The following is a 20,209-nucleotide window of genomic DNA, read 5'->3' as shown; positions in this document are numbered from 1 at the left end:
GTGTTGGCAAAAATGTCAAGGGGTGCCAGTGCTGTGGCATAGTGGGTAAAGCCATTGCCTGCAACGATGGCATCCTATATGGGCACTGGTTCTGTCACAGCTGCTCCACTTCTGATCCAGTTCCCTGCTAATGTGCCTGAGAAAGCAGTGGAGGACAGCCTAAGTCCTTGAGCTGCTGCACCTACATGGGAGACCCAGAAGAAGCTCCTTATTTCAGCCTGGCCCAGCCCCAGCTGTTGTAGCCATTTGGGGAGTGAATCAGGGATGGAAAACCTCTCTCTCTGTGTCTCCCTCTCTGTAACTCTGCCTTTAAAATAAACAAAATAAATCTTTTATTAAAAAAAAAAGTCGGCCGGCGCCGTGGCTCAACAGGCTAATCCTCCGCCTTGCGGCGCCGGCACACCGGGTTCTAGTCCCGGTCGGGGCACCGATCCTGTCCCGGTTGCCCCTCTTCCAGGCCAGCTCTCTGCTGTGGCCAGGGAGTGCACTGGAGGATGGCCCAAGTCCTTGGGCCCTGCACCCCATGGGAGACCAGGAGAAGCACCTGGCTCCTGCCATCGGAACAGCGCGGTGCGCCGGCCGCAGCGCGCTACCGCGGCGGCCATTGGAGGGTGAACCAACGGCAAAAGGAAGACCTTTCTCTCTGTCTCTCTCTCACTGTCCACTCTGCCTGTCAAAAATTAAAAAAAAAAAAAAAAAAGTCAAGAAAGAACTGCAAGTAAAAAATTACAGCCTCAGGGGCCAGCGCTGTGGTGCAGTGGGTTAAAGCCTTAGCCTGAAGTGCCAGCATCCCATAGGAGCACCAGTTCTAGTCCCAGCTGCTCCTCTTCCAATCCAGCTCTCTGCTATGCCCTGGGAAAGTAGAAGAAGATAGCCCAAGTCCTTGGACCCCTGCACCCACGTGGGAGACCCGAAAGAAGCAACCGGCTCCTGCCTTCAGATAGGCTCAGCTCCGGCCGTTGCGGCCATCTGGGGAGTGAACCAACGGATGCAAGACCTCTCTCTCTCTCTCTCTACCTCTCTCTGTAATTCTTTCAAATAAATAAAAAATAAATCTTTAAAAAAAAAATTACAGCCTCAGGTCCAGTGTTGATGTAACAGGTTAAGCTACCACCTGCAACACTGGCATCCCATATGGGCACCGGTTCTAGCCCCAGCAACTCTATTTCCAATCTAGCTCCCTGCTAATGTGCCTGAGAAAGCAGCAGCAGATGGCCCAAGGCCTTGGACCCCTGCAACCATGTGGGAGACCTGGATGAAGCTCCTGACTCCTGGCTTCAGCCTCTTTCAAATTAATTAATTATTTAATAATTTTAAAATGACAGCCTCACAGAGGAGCTGAAAGCAAGACTCACCAAATGAAGGTAGGAATATGTACTGCTGAGGCCTGAGTCATAGTCAGACTTGAATACCAGCTCCTTCATTTATTTATTTTATTAAATGTTTGTGTATTTTTGTTGTTGTTTTGTTTTGTTTTGTTTTTTTGACAGGCAGAGTGGACAGTGAGAGAGAGAGAGAGAAAGGTCTTCCTTTACCGTTGGTTCACCCTCCAATGGCCGCCGCGGTAGGCGCGCTGCAGCCGGCGCACCGCGCTGATCTGAAGCCAGGAGCCAGGTGCTTCTCCTGGTCTCCCATGGGGTGCAGGGCCCAAGAACTTGGGCCATCCTCCACTGCACTCCCTGGCCACAGCAGAGAGCTGGACTGGAAGAGGGGCAACCGGGACAGGATCGGCGCCCCAACCGGGACTAGAACCCGGTGTGCCGGCGCCGCAAGGCAGAGGATTAGCCTAGTGAGCCGTGGCGCCGGCTGTGTATTTTTTTTATTTTAAAGGCACAATGACAGAGAGGTAGATACAAAGAGAGGGAGAGACAGAGAGAGAAGAAGAGATCTTCTTTCTGCTGGTTTGCTCTCACAAATGCCTGTATCAGCCTGGGCTAGGCTAGGCAGAAGCCAGGAGCCAGGAATTCCATCCTGGTCTCCCACAAGGATGACAGGAGCCTAAGCGCTTAGGCCATTACCCACTGCCTTCCCAGGCATCATTATCAGGGAGCTGGAACAGAAGTAGAGTGGCTGGGATTCAAACCCACACTCTGATAGGGGATGATGGCATTGCAAGTGGCAGCTTAACCTGCTGTGCCACAATGCCAGCCCCACTTATTTGCTTTCTTAATTTAGGGCACTGCTCTGATGCTCAGCTGCCATATTATCAAATTACAACAATAATACCTACCTAACAGAGTTAAAGAGAAAATAAGATTCCATGTGAAAAATGATACATGAAAATTAAATGTCCTGGCTCAGCAGCCAGTACATAATAAGTACTAAGTTAATAACAATTCTTATGATCAATAGCCATGGATAGGTCCGCATTTTACTTAATCTTTGTACCTGCCAATTGTGGTCCTGACAAATATGTTGTGTTCACTGAAGTAACCCAGGGACTTCAAATCCTGTGTCATCCAGAGGAAGCATTCAATAAACATCTGAATGAACGGAGTTTGTCTTAGCCTGTTTTGGGTTGCTATAACAAAATCCCTGAGGCTGAGTACTTTGTAAAGAAAAGAGATTTATTTAACTCACAGTGCTGGGGGTCCAAGAGCATGGCCCCAGCATCTTGTGATGACTACATCACCGCATGACAGAGAAACAGAAAGGGAATCTGCGGTGTGCAGAAGGGGCCAAGCATGTGGGGTGGCCTTGCTCTGTATCAACCCACTCTTGAAAGAACTCACTCACTCCTCAAGACCAGCGTTAGTCCTTTCTGGAGGCAGTACCTCCATTACCTAGTTACCTTCCATGGGACTCTACTTCTCAAAGATTCTACTAACTCAAATTCATCACACCAGGGACCAAGCTCCCAGAACATGAACCCGTGAGGGACACTGTCATACCAAATCCAAACCATAACACACTTGAATCCTTAGCACATATTAGGCATTTAATAGTCACTATTTATTGAGAGTATGCTGTGTCCTGACAATTACACATTTTATATCTTATTTAATCCTTACAACAATAGTGTATCATACTATCCAGTATATAAATAAGGTTCCGAGAAATTAACTGACTTACCCAACCTCACAAAGTCTAATAAAAGAACCAGGATTTGGATCTAGGTTGTCAGTTTTCAGATACTTGTTGTATTAATGAATAAGTGAAGCTCAGACTGAACTTGACAATGGAGTGAAAGGTTCACAGTAGCTACAAAGAGGGTTATGAGACAACCTGCAGGGTCACTATGGCTAGCTGGCACAGGCCATGTTTTGTTACAGGAGGGGAGTCTACTCCCCTCCATACCTCTGCTAAGGTAGCAGTAAGGAAGGTATTCTCCACATTTAACAGAGAGAATTACTGGACAAAGAGTTGAAAAATAAATATTCCACGATCATTTTATGATCAACAAGTTTTTGGACCATGTTGTCTTAGTCTCTCCCAAATTACAATGTAGTCTTGGAGAATACCTATCTTCAGAGAGATATGCTTCTCTGTTTGAATAGTGGTTTTGGTCTTTCTAATTAAAGGTATTTCCTACAGAATTATTCACTGTCCTTCACAAAGGAAAAGCCAAAACAAAAACAAACAAAAAAGCCCACGTGGGAATTTAGCCACTCTCAGCCTTCCCTGAGTTTTCACTTATCAGCCCTGTGTATACCTATGATTTCTAGGTTCTTCAGCTAGAGGGTTCCTTCCTCCTGGCTTGCCCAAGTACTCTGATGCTCTTTCTCAGCCTTCACACCTTCTAGGTGACCACGGCTCAGGAGCAGTGTGAGAAGCTAAGATTCAAAGAACCCATAGATAAGTGAACAATGTCTATGCAGAGTGAAAGATGCTGTGAGAACAGGCAGAATGGGGCAAAAAGGCAGCTGTGACCCTCTCTTCCAGGATGGGCAGAAAGACTGAGGGACGGCCTTGCCAAGGAAACAACACTTCAGCAGCATCTTGAAGGCTACTTTCTCTAGGTAGTAAAAGTGCAGAGAGGTGATATATTGGTCTGTTTTCTATTGCTAAAACAAATTATTTGAGGCTGGGTGATATACAAAGATAAGAGCTTTATGTAGCTCACAGTTGTGGAGGCTGAAAATCCAAGAGCACCACTGGTCCCACTTCCAGTGAGTTGGCACCACAATGAAGGCACCATGTGTGGAAGAAACCACACGGACAGACAGGAAGCCAGCGAGGGATGGAGGCCAGGTCTGCTCTGTCATAACACCTCGCTCTCCTAAGAACTAACTTGCTCCGCAAGACAAGCATTAATCTCTTCCAGAGGCAATAACCTCAATAATCTCTAGGCCTCACCTCATAAAAGATCCCATTGCCTCTCACATTGCCACACTAGGGACCCTGCTAACAGAGCACAAACTCTTGAGGGATACACTCAAACCACAGCAGGTGGGAAGCAGAGGAACAAGCAGAGAATAAACAAGCAAGAAGTACAGTCCAGGCTGACTGTTGATGCTGCAAGCTGCAGAGCGCAGGGTGTAAAGAGAGCTTGGAAAGGAGTCTGAACAAGTGAGAAGGGCTAGGCCAGGCACCATGTGGCCTAAGAACAGTTGAGAAGCTTGGACTTTAACCTGGCCAGGTGTGAATCAATCATTTGTTCTCTTGGCTCAGCTTAGATCAGGGTTTTTAAAAGATAATTTTTGCTAAAACGTAAAGAGAGAGTAAATAAATATACAACAAACAACAAATAAATGCAAGGGCATAAAAACAAAGAATACACAGATCCTGGATTTCTTGGCCTGCTTCACTCATTTCTAGCCCCAAACTGGCCTGGCTGGTAGAGTTTGTAGATGGTCCAGCCCAAGCCCTGTTCCTCTTTCCAATCCTGTCCATGCTGACACCTGAACATCCTAGCACACTCTTTGTCCACTGGCACAAACATGAGACTGGATGGGATGTGTGCTTCTTCTAGATCCCATCTCTTAAGAGTCACCCCAGGAAGTCTTGCTTACTCTTAGGTTGGCTGAGTTTCTATTCTGTAGCTGTCCCTGAAGCCCCAAGGACGTCTTGCTCTAGATCAGAGGTCAGCAAATATTTTCTGTAGAGGGTTACTTAGCAAATATTTTAATCTTTGCAGGCCATGGGTATTTCTGTTATAACCATTCAATTCTGCCACTGCAAATCAGAAGCAGACATGGACAGCATGTAGATCAAAGGCATGGATGTGTTCCCATGTAACTTATTTATAGATGGTAATATTTGAATTTAATATCATTTTAATGTGTCATGAGATATTATTCCTATCTTGTTTACCATGTAAAAATGTACACACTATGGGGCCAGCACTGTGGCGTAGTGGGCTAAAGTCTTCACCTGCAGCACCACCATCCCATATGGGTGCTGGTTCTACTCCCAGCTGCTCCTCTTCCAATCCAGTTCTCTGCTATGGCTTGGGAAAGCAGAAGATGGCCCAAATCCTTGGGCCTCTGCAACCCTGTGGGCCCGTGGGAAACCCGGAAAAAGCTCCTGGCTTATGGCTTTGGACCAGCCCAGCTCCGACCATTGTGACTATTTGGGGAGTGAACAGCAGATGGAAGATCTCTGTCTCTCCCTCTCTCTGTAACTCTGCCACTCAAATAAATAAATTAAAATCTTTTTTAAAAAATTACATACTATTCTTAGCTCATGGGTTTCAAAAACAAACAATGGGCCAGATTTAACATCTGTATTAATTATTTTTAACTTGATACTTCTAACATATGCTGTTTGTTGAGTATTCACTAGTTGCCAGGTAATATGTACTAAGGAGAGTTGCTATTAAGAATAAAATAACACAGGGGCTGGCATTGTGCCTTAATGGGTTAAGCCACCATCTGCAATGCCAGAATCCCATTTGGGAGCCTGTTCAAGTCCCAACTGCTCCAATTCTGATCCATCTCCCTGCTAGTGTGCCTGAGAAAGCAGCGGAAAATGGCCCAAGTGCTTGGGTCCTGTCATCCACATGGGAGACCCACATGAAGCTCCTGTCTCCTGGGGCTGGCCTAGCCCCAGCCATTGCAGCCATTTGGGGAATGAACCAAGAGACAGAAGCCCTTGATCTCTCTCTAACTCTGCCTTTCAAATAAATAAAATAAATCTTTTAAAAAAGAATAAAACAATGCATGCCAAGCACTTAACACACTGCCTGATCTGACCAAAGCCACCAATCATTGTTAGCTGTTATTATTACTGTTTATATATTTTATCTTTAATTTGTAAAATAACTACTATAAGGTGGATTTTAATATCCCACTGAGGATCTTAAAAATAATTTGTGAGGAGCTGGTGCTGTGGTGTAGTGGGTAAAGCCACTGCCTGCAATGCTAGCATCCCATGTTGGCACCAGTTCAAGTCTTGGTTGTTCCACTTCCAATCCAGATCTCTGCTATGGCCTGGGGAAGCAGTAGAAGATGGTCCAAGTCTCCTTAGGCCCTTGCACCCATGTGGGAGACCTGGAAGAAGCTCCTGGCTCCTGCCTTCGGATTGGCACAGCTCTGGCCATTAAGGCCATCTGGGGAGTGAACCAGCAATGGAATACCTCTCTTTCTCTCTGCCTCTGCCTTTCTGTAACTCTTTCAAATAAATAAACAAACCTTTAAAAAAAAAAAAAAAGAATTTGTGAAATCATACGGCTAGTAAGTATCAGAGCTGGGATTTGAACCAGATTTATCTATATCAAAGGACAAAATTACAATAATGTATTACAATGGTCTTAATTGGCTTTACTTTTGATTCTAGAATCAAGGGGCTCTTCATTTCATAAAATAAGTGCTCCAATGCCCTGGACAGAACAGGTAGGTATTGTAGTTAAAGAAGGCCTGAAAAGGATAGAAACAAAGCACAAAAACAGACTGGTCATTTCAAAGCCACTTTCCTTGTTAAGGTGGGGGTAGGGAGACAGAACTGCAGGAAGATGACTGATTAGCCAACATCAGGTTACTTCAGGTTACCTTTCCTGTGTAAGGATTAAGGCAGATGGAACTTCATTATGATGAAATCTGGCTGCTCTCTCTCAGGGCCTGATTTCTCAGAAACTCAGGTAAACAGTTTAGTTTCAACTTGCTGATAGGAAGCTTGAGTGTGGCTGATCCCATTCTGATTTTTTATCTAGTTCTTTGGGCTCCAGTGTAGGAACTTAGTCTAAACAATAGCTTCCCACAGTTTTTGTTTAACATCTGATCTAAAGTCCATGCCTTTTCTACTACCTATCTCCAGTCTGGTCCTCGTGAACCATATTCTCTAGCTGGTTGTTAATCCCTGGGCCACCCATCAGCATCAGTCACTATCATCCCTGAAGCTTATCTTGTATCAAGATTAGCACAGGAATTAGTCTATTCTTGTGGCAAAGTTTAAATGCCTGTTGGACCACTTAGCTCTTATTTCCTGTCTAGGGATTCCTCTCCTCCAGGTGGCCAGGAAAGATGACTGGGTTCAAGACAAAGAGACTTTGTCCCACTCATGTTTTCAATTCTGTCTGCTTTTCCAGGTTCTTCTATTGATTCAACCGCAGGCAGCTTCCTGAAAGCAGCTCTCCCAGAATCCTAGCACTCCAGAATTCTAACCGAAAAGCACTTCATACATTCAGCAATTGCTCCAAATAGTTTCCACCAAAGCTAAGAAGAGTGTCCTGGCATAAAAACCATTCATTTGCATTATATTTTCAGAGTCATCCACAAAATACTTTGAAGACACTGTCCATAGATTGGCCTCAAAATCATATTCAAGGGAGTCTATGTGATATACCTTTCCTTGACATTAGTTGCAGAATACAAAAAAACAGTCCTCTCTAAAGCTGAATCTGTGTACTTTATCTTGCCAGAATAAGAAACGATGGAACTCAACCTGTTTCTTTTTCTATCATGGCTGCCAGATCCTATGCCAAACGTTTCACCCCAGGTACCTACAAGACTTGGTCCTGCTTCACTGCACTATGTTTTATAATTCACTTTTACTTTTAATCATTTTTTTGAAGATTCTTTTTTTTTATTTGAAAGTCAGAGTTACAGAGACAGACAGACAGAAGAGAGATCTTCCACCTGCTGATTCATTCTCAAGGTGGTTGCCATGGCCAGAGTTGGGCCAGGCCGAAGCCAGGAGTCAGGAACTCTGCCCAGGTCTATGTGTGTGGCAGGGGTCCAAGCACTTGGGCCATCTTCCACTGTTTTCCCAGTCTCATTAGCAGGGAGCTGGATTGGATATGGAGCAGCTGGGACTTAAAACAAGCACTCATATGGGACGCCAGTGTTATAGGCAGTGGCTTACCCTGCTCTTTTGTGTTTCACAATTTTGAAAACAGCTAGCATATCCTCACACTGTATGTCTCCCAAATACCAGGGACATCTCCAGCAAAGCACTTTAACACTGTTACTCACTGTGAGTCCGCACGTCCATCTTCCTCTTCCCATTACAAGCCTTTCAAGGACAAGAACCACATCTGCCCCACTTTTTTCTCTCCTGCTCCTCACACAGTATTCCCGCTTAGTTGTCACTGAATAAATACAGTAACATTTCTAATTAAGGGTTTCTGATTCTGGCAATGACTGTCAGGTAGGAAGTTAGACGTTAACCCATGTGTGTGAGAGAAGCTGAAAGAACAAAAATGATAATTCTGTGCAGTGGAATGAGCAAAGAAACAGAAGCAAGACCAGTATTTGCATGTCAAAAGTCTTGCCCATGTCTGATAACCTCACTAGGTTGGTCTCAGTCCTTCTTCTGAGGGGACTCTTCCCTGCCTTGTGCCAGGGGAGGCTATTGGGCCAATAACACTGTGCTGATAAAGTCCCAGGAGGAATTTCATGAATTCCATATCCAGAAAGCCCTCTGTGCAGCAACATCCCAGCAGAGGGAGTGAAGAAGAGAAAAACTGCGGTCTGAATGCACTGGGCTCTCAGTTCTATGCTGAGATGCCCGCATGGCCTGTCAGGTGTATTTCATATTAAACTCGGCTAGCATGCTCATGCTACTCTTTCTCACATCCGAAACTCTTTTCTAGTGTGAAGACAAGGACCTCTGTGCTCTGGTAATAACTCTATGAAGTTACTACATTTACAGATGAGGCAGTGCAACACTCTGGTGAGTCAGGTAACTTTTCCATGGCCCTGGAGTTTAAGAAATGGTTTCAAACCCAGTGCTTGTTTTACTGAAGACTACTCCAGTGCCTCATTATTCAAGGTATGTTGTACCTCACATCCTACACCTCAGGTATCCGGGAAGTGGGCACATCCACATGTATGCATAGCTATGAGGAGTCAACCTGCTCTAGTGACCAGAAGATTGGGAAGCCATCCGATCAACTGGGGTCTTTCCTGATTGCACCTTCTTCCACATCTTTCTCTTTGCATTTTTGCTCACCTCCAAGTTTCACTCTCTTGTGTATCTTTTTGTATCTTGTGTATCTCTACTCCTCCACACAGGCTTTAAGACCTCCAGGTGGGTCTGGCACTGTGGCATAGTGGGTAAAGCTATCACCTACAGTGCCGGCATTCCATATGGGCGCTGGTTCTAGTCCCAGCTGCTCCTCTTCCGATCCAGCTCTCTGCTATAGCCTGGGAAAGCAGTAGCAGATGGCCCAAGTCCTTGGGCCCCTGCACCCATATGGGAGACCTGGAAGAAGCTTCTGACTCCTGCCTTCGGATCAGTGCAGCTCCATCTGTTGCGGCCAACTGGGGAGTGAACCAGCAGATGGAAGACCTCTCTCTCTGCCTCTGCCTCTCTGTAACTCTTCATTTTAAATAAATGCCTCCAGGCAGCCACTACACTTGGTCTGTGCAGGGGCAAGCTGTGTGAGTCAGGTTCCAATTCCTCTACATCTGCAATCCCTTAGCCACAAGTCCTAATTAGAATCTTGCAGTACTGGGGGCTGGCTCATTTGGATTACAACTCTCTTGGTACTTGTCGTTGGCCCCTTTCACCTCATATCATCCCCTCTAACTCTACATTTTCCCCTACTGACCCTTTCCATAAGTCAACAAGGGTTTCTGTGACTTGGGAGTTTATATCCAAAGGCAACTGGCAAACCATCTAGAATAAAGTTGGCAGACAATTTAAATAGAAAAGAAAAATTGAGGCCAGTGCCGCGGCTCACTAGGCTAATCCTCGGCTAATCCTCTGCCTGCGGTGCCGGCACACTGGGTTCTAGTCCCGGTCGGGGTGCCGGTTCTGTCCCGGTTGCCCCTCTTCCAGGCCAGCTCTCTGCTGTGGCCCGGGAAGGCAGTGGAGGATGGCCCAAGTGTTTGGGCCCTACACCCCATGGAGACCAGGAGGAAGCACCTGGCTCCTGGCTTCAGATCAGCACAGCACTGGCTGTAGTGGCCATTTGGGGGGTGAAACAATGGAAGGAAGACCTTTGTCTCTCTCTCTTGCTGTCTAACTTTGCCTATCAAAAAAAAAAAAATTGAAAATTAAGAATATTTGACACAGAGGTCCTCAAATATTTGATAATGAATGCATGAACTCTAATCATTTATTCCCAACCTTGATATCTAGACAGCCAGCACCCAAACTCCACGTGCTAAACACCTGAATCTCTTCAGATATTGTGTCTATGAATTTCCTGTAGCAACCTGATAAACTTAAAAAACTTATCGGTTTTTAGCCGACACTGTGGTGCAGCGGGTTAAGGAGCTGCCTAGAGCACCACCATCCCAGTTGGGGTGGGCCAAGTCCCAGCTGTTCCACTTCCGATCCAGCTCCCTGCTAATGTGCCTTGGGAAACCAGAGAAGGATGGCCCAAGTCACTGGGCCCCTGTAACCCACATGGGATACCTGGAGGAAGTTCCTGGCTTCAGCCTGGCCTACCTCTGGCCATGACAGCCATTTGGAGAGTGAATTTGTGGATGGAAGACCCTTCTCTCTCTCTCAAATAAATAAATAAATCTTTAAAGGAAGAAAAGCTGGTTTGCTTTCTGCCTAAAAGAAAGCCAGAGCACAGCTTTGCCTGTGAGCCCCAAAAGTCCTTGTCAGTACCAGGAACTAGGTGTCTGGCAGGAGAGGACACGTTCTGGCTTCACATTTTCCCTTTGCCTGAACTTGCTCGGTGACCCTGGGCAAGGCACTGGGTAACTCTGGGCCTCACTGTTCACCAGTGTGAACAAAAAGGGGTTGAACTAAACGATACCTCTTCTATCTTGCAGCTTCACACTTCTGCAATTTGTCATCAAGGAATCCAGCCAGCATTCTTTTCTTGGGCTGGATTCTATGACACATCTTTTTTATTTTTTTTGAATTACATTTACTAGCCACACATTTGTAACCAGCTCCTGGACCTTGGTAATCTGATCATAAAGTATGTGTGTAGTGAAACATATATAAATTTTGCCATGTACAGTTCGTGGCATTCACACTGTTGTACAGCCATCTCCACCTTCCATCTCCAGAGTTTCTTTATCTTTCCAAACTAAAACTCTATTCCCATTGAAACACTGCCCCACTCCCCTATCTTCCCACCCTGGCACACCTCATTCTACTTTCCGTCTCTACAAATTTGACCATTGTAGGTGTCTCAGACAAATGGAATCACACAGTACTTGTCCTTTTGCAACTGGCTCATTTCACTTAACCAAGTATCTTCAAAGTTCGTCCATGTTGCAGCCTGTGTTAGAATTTCCTCCCTTTTTATGGCTGAGTAATATTCCATTGTCCATATGGACCACACCTTGTTTATCAATCTATCTATCCATGCACATTTGGGCTGCTTCTACTTTTTGGCTGCTGTGAAAAAGGCTGCTATGAACATGGGAGAACATGTTTGAATCTCTGCTTTGAAGTCTTTGGATTTTGAGCCTAGAAGTGGAACTGCGGATCCCATGTAAATTCTGTGTTTAGTTCAAGGGAACTTGTAAATGCACAGAGAGTACTGCTTAAGAAGCCAGTGTTATGCTCTTACTGCTATGCTGACTCCAGAGGGGTGTTTCCAAGGGTGTATATTTGTCTAGAATGGTTTTCTTGTCTAAATCTCTGCAGAAGCCAGACCCACTTGCTATTCAGAAGACCTGCACTAGATAATGGGCCTGCTCTTCACATGGCCCTAGCATCAACTTCTGTTAAGCGAGCTTCATAATACTTAATTTGTCGGGTTTTAAAAGTATCAGAAATGATGTACATAAGGTACCTGGTAAGCACGTACAAAAGGAAGCTATTAATTTTAACCTGAGGACTGCAAAGGGTAGTTAGGAAAACCAAATGAAATCACCTATGAAGAGCGAGTGCTGGGGCCAGTGCTGTGGCACAGCAGGTTAAAGCCCCAGCCTGCGGCATCAGTATCCCACAAGGGTGCTGGTTTGAGTCCCCGCTGCTCCACTTCTGATCCAGTTCCCTGCTAATGCACCTGGGAAAGTAGCAGAGGACAGCCCAATGTGGGGGACCTGGAAAAAGCTCCTGGCTTCAGATTAGCTCAGCTCCAGCCATTGTGGCCATTTGGGGAGTGAATCAGTGGATAGAAGACCTTTTCTCCCTGTCTCTATCTCTCTAACTCTCTCAAATAAATAAAATAAAATAAAATAAAATAAAATAATGAAATGAAATAAAAATTTTAAATTTAAAAATAAAAGTAAATTAAAATAATTAAATAAAATAAAATAGCAGGTGTTGCGAATAGCAGGTTAAGTCATGAGATGCCTGTATCCCATGTCACAGTGCAGGTTCAAGTCCCAGCTACTCCAATCCAGCTTCTTGCTAATGCACCTGGGAGGTAGTGAGTAAAAGATAGCCCAAGTGCTTGGGTCCCTGCCAACCATGTGGGCGACCTAGATGGAGTTCCTGATTTTGGCTTATCCCAGCCCTGGCTGTAGCAGGCATTTGAGGAGTGAAGCCATGTATGGAAGAGATCTTTATCTCTCTCACTCTGCCTTTCAAATAAATAGATTTTTTTAATGGATTAGAACATTGCAAATGGTAAAGGATTCTGCAAGCACTAAGCCCTCAGCATTTCTTTCCTAATCAGTGCTGTAGCTTCCTAACAGTTCTTCCTCCCTCTCACCCTCTTAAATCTATCCTTCATCCAGGCTTCAGAGTGAGCTATCTGAACCAGATCTACCCCTGTCATTCTCCTACCACAGTCTTCAGTGGCTCCCCTCACCTTTTTAACAGAAAACTTTTATTTAATAAATTTTGAAAGTACAAGTTTTGGTTTATAGTGGATATTCCCTCGACAACCACCCTCCTACCCACAAACCATCCCATCTGCTACTCCCTCTCTCATCCCATTATTCACTAAGATTCATTTTTAATTATCTTTATATACAGAAGATCAACTCTATACTAAGTAAAGATTGCAAAAATATGGAAAGCTTCATGAATTTGCGTGTCATCCTTGCACAGGGGCCATGCTAATCATCTCTGTGTCGTTTCAATTTCAGTAATATGTGCTGCCAAATCGAGCACTCCCCTCACCATTACAGGGCCTCTAGGATCTGACCCCTCCCCTGCTCCCCAGTCTCATTCTTTATGTTTCTAGGCCTTATACTTTGTTGCTTTATTTCCATGATTGTCTCATACCTGAAGCACTCCCCCTCTCACTTCTGGTTATGTTAATCATTCTTTACTACTAATTTCAGGCATTTATTTTTCCAGAAGTTCTTTCCCTACCCCATCAGACTGGAACAGGGACACAAAGCACATGAGCAGATACCAATTCATAGTAAACCCATACTGACTCTGCATTGATTTCCCCCAACAAGAACCTGGTAAGCCCTTACAAAAGGAAGCTATTCATCTTAACTTAGAGACTGCAAGGGGCAGTTACTGACATCAGGGTGAAAGTATTCGTCTTCATATTTCTAATTCTAGCGCAGTGCTAAGATGTTTACAAATATATAAATCTGACTAAAAGGGTGCTTTTACTTACTGCAAAGCTGGGGATGATTCTCATGTGATTAACTCTTTCAAAACAACTGCTTCGATAGCCTCATAGTATATGACTCCTATGTAATAATTAGTATCAGTATATAATGAGTGTTCTATAAAAACTGTGACCACAAAGAGGAAGTCAAAGAGGATATGTTTAGAGGTACTGTCTCTAATTCTTCCTCCCTTCCAAATAAGTGGAGTATATATATATATATATATATATATATTGTAAGATTTGATTTATTTATTTGAGAGGTAGAGTTACAGAGGGAGAGCCAGAGAAAGAGGTCTTTCATTTGCTGGTTCACCCCCCCCATACAGCTGCAATGGCCAGAGCTGAGCTGATCCAAAATCAGAGGCCAGGAGCTTCTTCCAGTCTCCCACGCAGGTGCCGGGGCCCAAGCATTTGGGCCACCTTCCACGGCCTTCCCAGGCCATAGCAGAGAGCTTGATCGGAAGAGGAGCAGCTGGGACACGAATCTTTAAAATGAGCTACTAAGGTCTTAATGATTCTTACGAGGGATGCCTTTGCTTCACCAGTGTCTAAAAAGCAACCTGGGTTCCTACTTTGATGATCCTGACACAGTCCCTATTCATAGATCCTACCCACAGTACTTCCCACAGGATGAGGCTAAAGCAGTTAAGTCTAGACTTGCATGTAGTAGGTGCTTACAGAAACCTGCTGAAGGAATGAATAAATGCAGAATCACCCGTCGTCCTGTCAACTCTAATCTATGGTCACAGGTCAGTTTTAAAAATCTGCCACCAGATGCTGGCATTGTGATATAATAGGAAGAGCTGCTGCCTAGGATCCCAGCAGCCCGTATGGGCACCGGTTTGTGTCCCAGCAGCTCCACTTTGGATCCACCTTCCTGCTAGAAGCTTGGAAAAAGAAGCTGAAGATGGCCCAAGTGTTTGGGTCCTTGTACCCATGTGGGAGAACTGGATGAAGTTTCTGGCTCCTGGCTTTGGCCTGGTGCAGCCCTGGCCATTGTAGCCATCTGAGAAATAAACCAATGGGTAGAAGATTCTATCTCTTTCAAATAAATAAATCAATCTTTAAAAAAAAAAAAAAAAAGTAAAAATTTGCCTCCACGAGCCAGAACTGTGGGACTTTGGGCCTTTTTTTTTTTTTAAAGACGCAGTAAGGGCATTGGAAAGTTGCCAAAGTAGGGGTCAAGTGCTTCTTAACTTAAAGCACATGAATTTACAAGTGACATAAGAAACATCTGATCTGCTTATTTTAGTGAGCCATGAATTTGTAGTCAGATTTGTTAATGAGTGTGTCTTTCCATAAATCTCTCAAGGCTGTGGGCTTACAAATGCCTGCAACCTACTCTACAAACGTAACTTACTTTAACATGTCTTTAAACTGCTCCTTTTAAGTTTCAAGTGGTGCCCCTCCAGTTCTTGTGTATTAGTGACTCTGATTTTATCTTTTGGGTATGCTGTCACTTCCCGGGACCTCCTAACAGGAATCACTAGTATATACCAGCTGACTTTTTCCCCCCTAGTTTTTATTAACCTTTTAAGGATTTGTATCTTCTTTCTCACAAATACACAATGCTTTTAAATGAAGATAACTATTACATATGGAAAATATTTTCTAAGTAGAACTCATTGTACAAATCAGCAATTCATAACGTTATAGTTTGAAAGAGAACTATCATTCTAAAGGAAAAACACCCAGAGATGGGGTGGTCAATGATCATTGGGAATTTCTGGTTAACTAAAATGTTTAACTTACCACTTTCCTTGGACATAAGTGGTAACAGTTTAAAATTTTTTCTTATTTCTCATTATTGAGGCAAGCAGCACATCATTTAAACAAGGGAGTCTGCATCTATTCTTGGCATTTTAGATTTGGAGGGAACAGTTAGGATAACTTTAACAGTTCAACCCTCGCGGCGGCAGAAACATTTCAGAACTAAGCTGGCCTCACTTCCCTTCTACAGCCTTTTCACATGAGGTAATCTGTGAATTAGGATCTGTTCACCTGAAGGCTATCTTTTAGCTTGATTCCCAATTACAATCTCTATCACTAAAATAAGAAACTGCTTGCACTTCACGAATGTAATCAACCGACTGATACTTACAGAAATGGACCTACTACAGACTGAGGGTTTTAAAGAAATACACTCTTCTTAAAATATGAATTTTGTCACACAGGGGACAGGAATCAGAGGACCGAAGTGGGCAAAGGCGACGCCCCCTTAGCACTGCAGCCTGAAGAGGTGGACAGGACACTGCTACCTTGGGCAGCGCTGCGGTAAGAAGACGCGAGACAGAGCGGACCCCGCCAGGCGGTGCGACCCAGAAACTGGCCAAGGCGGGCCGACACCCAGGAGCCCAAGCCCTCCCGAACGCCCCGTGCGCCAGCGCCTCCCGCCTGCCAAACTTTACTTTTTGGAGAGCTCAAGTTGGCTGCCAGACGCAGGTTGGCCGCGCTGGGAGGGCCGGGGTGTGGCGCTGGGGACCGCCGGGGGGCGAGCAGGAGGAGGAGAGGCGGCTTCCCCGGCTGGGCCGGGCGTGCTCGGGGCAGCCCCCGGGGCCAGCAGCCTGCAGCAGGGACCTCGCGAGGCACAGGCCACTCGGGAGCACCCGCGGCGGCAGGGGGCAGGGCCCGCGGCCACGCTCGCCGGCGCCTCGCAGCTCCGGAGTTCCCACGCGTTCGCAGCCCACGCCCTGCCCGGTTCCTGCACACGCGGCCCCACCCTGGAGGTCACATCCGCACCCGCGCGGCAGGACGGGAGGACCCGGCCGCAAATGCCCCACGGCGGGCTGCGCGACGCGAGCGGCGCGAGGACGGGACCAGACAAAGAGTTTTAAATAGATCCCTCCCGGCGAACCCGGGCTCCGGCGACGAGTGGGAGACCCCCCGGCTCCGTGCGAGCAGCCCCGGGCCTGTCCGATTCGCACCACGAAGGGACTTCACACCCCCGGCAGGGATGACCCCGCGGGGGGACCCCCTTACCTTGCCACAGCTTCAGGTGCCGACGTCTGAGGCGGCCGGCGACAGCGGCAGCGACCGCGACCCGCGCGGCGGCTCCCGGCCCCGCCCCCTCCGGCACTGGCCCCGCCCCCTTCCCGAACAGCCCTCGCCCCGCCGCGGCGGTGCAGCTGGTCCGCGGCCGCCGCGAGGGCCCCGGAGCCCGGTGCATTGTGGGAGGCCGCAGCCCAACGCCGAGCCTGTGCTGACCCCTGGCGGGCACCGCTGAAACAACATTCGGAGCCGGGCTGTGCCGGCCTGGGGCCGCCCGCTTAGGGGCCACCTACCCCGCGTAGTGACATGAGTGACAACTAAAGCAGCTCTAAAACTTGGGAGAGCTTTTGAGGCTAGGGATAATCATTAAAAAATGACCAGATTGAACGACGTCCATACGATGGCGAAACCTGTGCAGACGGGCTTCATCTGTGAGAACGGTGGCAGCCTGTGTGGCGGGAACCACACAACTGTGTGATCCAGGACTTTCCTAGGTTCAGGCCCCAAAGCAATAGCTCACATGGAGTGACAAAGTCAGTCACCCAAAGATATCATAGTGAAAAAGTACGACGTTACAAGTGACTAATTAGAGGTGCAAGGCTCAATAATAGGTGATGCCCGGGTATTTGAGCGTCTGCTGCCTATGTGGGGGACCCGGCTGGAGCTCCGAGGTCCTGGCTTCCGCCTGGCCCAACCTTGGCTGTTGCAGCCTTGTGGGAAGTGGACCAGCAACAGAAGCTCGCTTGCTCGCTCGCGCGCTCTCTCTCTCTCTCTTTCTCTCTGACACTCTGCCTTTCAAATAAATCAAAATAAATCTTTTTAAGAAGAGAGAGGTGCATCCTTTCAGTGTGGTAGCACTTCCGTGCTGTCAGGCAGCTTTGGGGTGAAAGGGAGGCAACTAGAACTTTCTCAGACCCCCTAGGCTTCTCTGATGGACGCACAGGCAGACATCTAGTAAGAGCCGTCCGGCCTTCACCCAGATGATTATCACTGAGCTACTTCCCACGTGGGCCTTCCTCGCTTCGGCAGCTGAGCCCAGAGGAGGACACGCGTGGGCCCCTACGGGAGCAGGTGAAACTTGTGCTCAAGCAGGAAACAAGACGAAGAGAACTTGGTGGGTCTACTGTTACCTCCACTGGCTCTAGGGGCCCAGTGGGGTGCCAGCTAGTGAGCTGGAGCTGGTTGCTTCCTGCCTGGCCAAGTGCAGTGCTGTTCTCTCTGCTTTCGCTGTTGTTCTCCTGCTCCGTGTCCCCTCACTCCGTGCAGTGATTCTTCCCAGGCAAACCCGATCACACTTGCTTACTTCCTGCGGAGGGACCCTGCCTGGGCTTTCATGCCTCAGCACACGCCAGGCTTTCCTAATCGGATGTCTACTCAGTGCCCCGGCTCTATCTGCTGCCCTGTTCACGCTGCCATCGCCAAGGAAACTCTGTTCATGCTTGATTCTAGGCCTTGACATTTTACCTCCAAATTTTTACTTTACTCATGGCTCTATTGGTCTGTTTCCCTGCTAAGAATTGAATCACATTTATAGTTTTATTATTATTATATGCTTTTTAATATTTTATTGTGGTAAATATATGAGGGATCTTCAAAAAGTTTGTAGAAAATGAATATTCACAATAAACTGGGTGGGGCCGGCGCTGTGGTGCAACGGGTTAAAGCCCTGGCCTGAAGAGCCAGCATCCCATATGGGCACCGGTTCTAGCCCTGGCTGCTCCTCTTCCAATCCAGCTCTCTGCACCTGCATGGGAGACCCAGAAGAAACTCCCGGCTCCTGGCTTTGGATCGGCGCAGCTCCAGCTGTTGTGGCCATTTGGTGAGTGAACTAGCAGGTGGAAGACCTCTCTCTCTGTCTCTACCTCTCTCTGTCTCTATTTATCTCTGTAACTCTGTCTTTCAAATAAATAAAATAAATCTTTAAAAAAAAATAAACTGGGGCTGGCACCATGGCGCAGTAGGTTAATCCTCCACCTATGGCGCCAGCATCCCATATGGGTGCTGGTTCTAGTCCCAGCTGCCCCTCTTCCAATCCAGCTCTCTGCTATGGCCTGGGAAAACAGTAGAAGATGGCCCAAGTCCTTGGTCCCCTGCACCCGCATGGGAGACCAGGAGGAAGCATCTGGCTCCTGGCTTCGGGTTGGCATAGCTCTGGCCATAGTGGCCATCTGAGGAGTGAACCAATGGAAGGAAGACTTTTCTGTCTCTCCCTCTCTCTGCCTGTAACTCTGCTTCTCAAATAAATAAATAAAATCTTAAAAAAAAAAAGAATAAACTATGGGGCCAGCGCTGTGGCGCAGCAGGTTAAAGCCCTGGCCTGAAGTGCTGGCATCCCATATGGGTGCCAGTTCTAGTCCCGGCTGCTCCTCTTCCAATCCAGCTCTCTGCTATGGCCTGGGATAGCAGTAGAAGATGGCCTAAGTCCTTAGGCTTCTGTACCCACGTGGGAGACCCGGAAGAAGCTCCTGGCTCCTGGCTTCGGATCAGCGCAGCTCCGGCTGTTGTGGCCATCTGAGGAGTGGGCCAGTGGGTGGAAGACATCTCTCTCTGTCTCTGTCTCTCTCTGTAACTCTTTCAAATAAATAAAATAAATCTTTTAAAAAATAAACTATTTATGGATTTCGAAACATTTTTGTGCCAAAATAAAATTTTCATTACATTTTCCATGAAGTTTTGGAAGTGCTCTTACACAACCTAAAATTTCCCATTTTAACCATTAGATTCTTTATTCATTTGAGAGGCAGAGAGACACAGAGACAGACAGACCCCACCCCCCATTCACTGGTTCACTCCCCAAATATTCATGACAGTCAAGACTGAACCAGGCCAAAGCCAGGAGCCAGGAACTCAATCTTGGTCTCCAATATGGGTGGCAGGGACCCAACTAGTTGAACTATCACCTGTCACCTCCCAGGGTCTGCTTTAGCAGGAAGCTGGAAGCAGAAACAGAGCTGGGATTCAAACACAGGCACTCCAATATGGAATGCAGGAGTCCCAGCTGCTAAGCCAAATACCTGCTCTCATTGTAACCATTTTTAAGTGTAGATTCAGTAGCATTAGCTTCATTTATAACATCAAGCTATCATCGTCACTGTTTTCAAAATGTTCATCACACCAAACAGAAACTCTGTACTGACTAAAAAAGTAACACCCATTCCCCTCTTTGCCCTAGACCCTGCTAGCATCTAATTTTCTCTCTTTCTCTCTGACTTTGGCCGTGTTAGATATTTTTTCCCTTGGTGTTTGGTTTCTTTTGTTTAGCATAATGTTCTCAAGGCCCATCCACATTAGAGCATGTATCAGAACAGCTTTATGGTGCAGCCAGCTGCAGCACTGGCATCCCATGTGGACACTGGTGAGTCCCAACTGTTCCACTTCTGATCCATCTCCCTACAAATGCAC

At 46.6% G+C, this 20,209-nt stretch overlaps 1 protein-coding gene and 1 non-coding gene across 4 annotated transcripts in view; both read right to left on the bottom strand.

Moving 5' to 3' along the window:
- The window catches only part of EXTL3 (exostosin like glycosyltransferase 3), a 138,181-nt gene extending 121,305 nt beyond the window's left edge, over positions 1-16,876 (bottom strand). For 2 of the 3 annotated variants that reach the window (XM_062212826.1, XM_062212822.1), the window contains exon 1: positions 16,799-16,876. The gene's annotated coding sequence lies outside the window, so the exon portion shown is untranslated. The remainder of the gene's footprint in view (positions 1-16,798) is intronic. The other variant, XM_062212828.1, reaches the window with a different exon arrangement.
- On the bottom strand, positions 13,252-13,359 carry LOC133775546 (U6 spliceosomal RNA). Its single transcript, XR_009868274.1, has one exon. It is a non-coding gene; the product is annotated as a U6 spliceosomal RNA (small nuclear RNA).
- Positions 16,877-20,209: the final 3,333 nt, after the last annotated feature.

Source organism: Lepus europaeus, chromosome 16 (assembly GCF_033115175.1).
Source record: "Lepus europaeus isolate LE1 chromosome 16, mLepTim1.pri, whole genome shotgun sequence".
Taxonomy (NCBI): domain Eukaryota; kingdom Metazoa; phylum Chordata; class Mammalia; order Lagomorpha; family Leporidae; genus Lepus; species Lepus europaeus.
The sequence above is the reverse complement of the archived record's forward strand: the minus strand, read 5'-3'. Positions and strand labels throughout refer to the sequence as shown.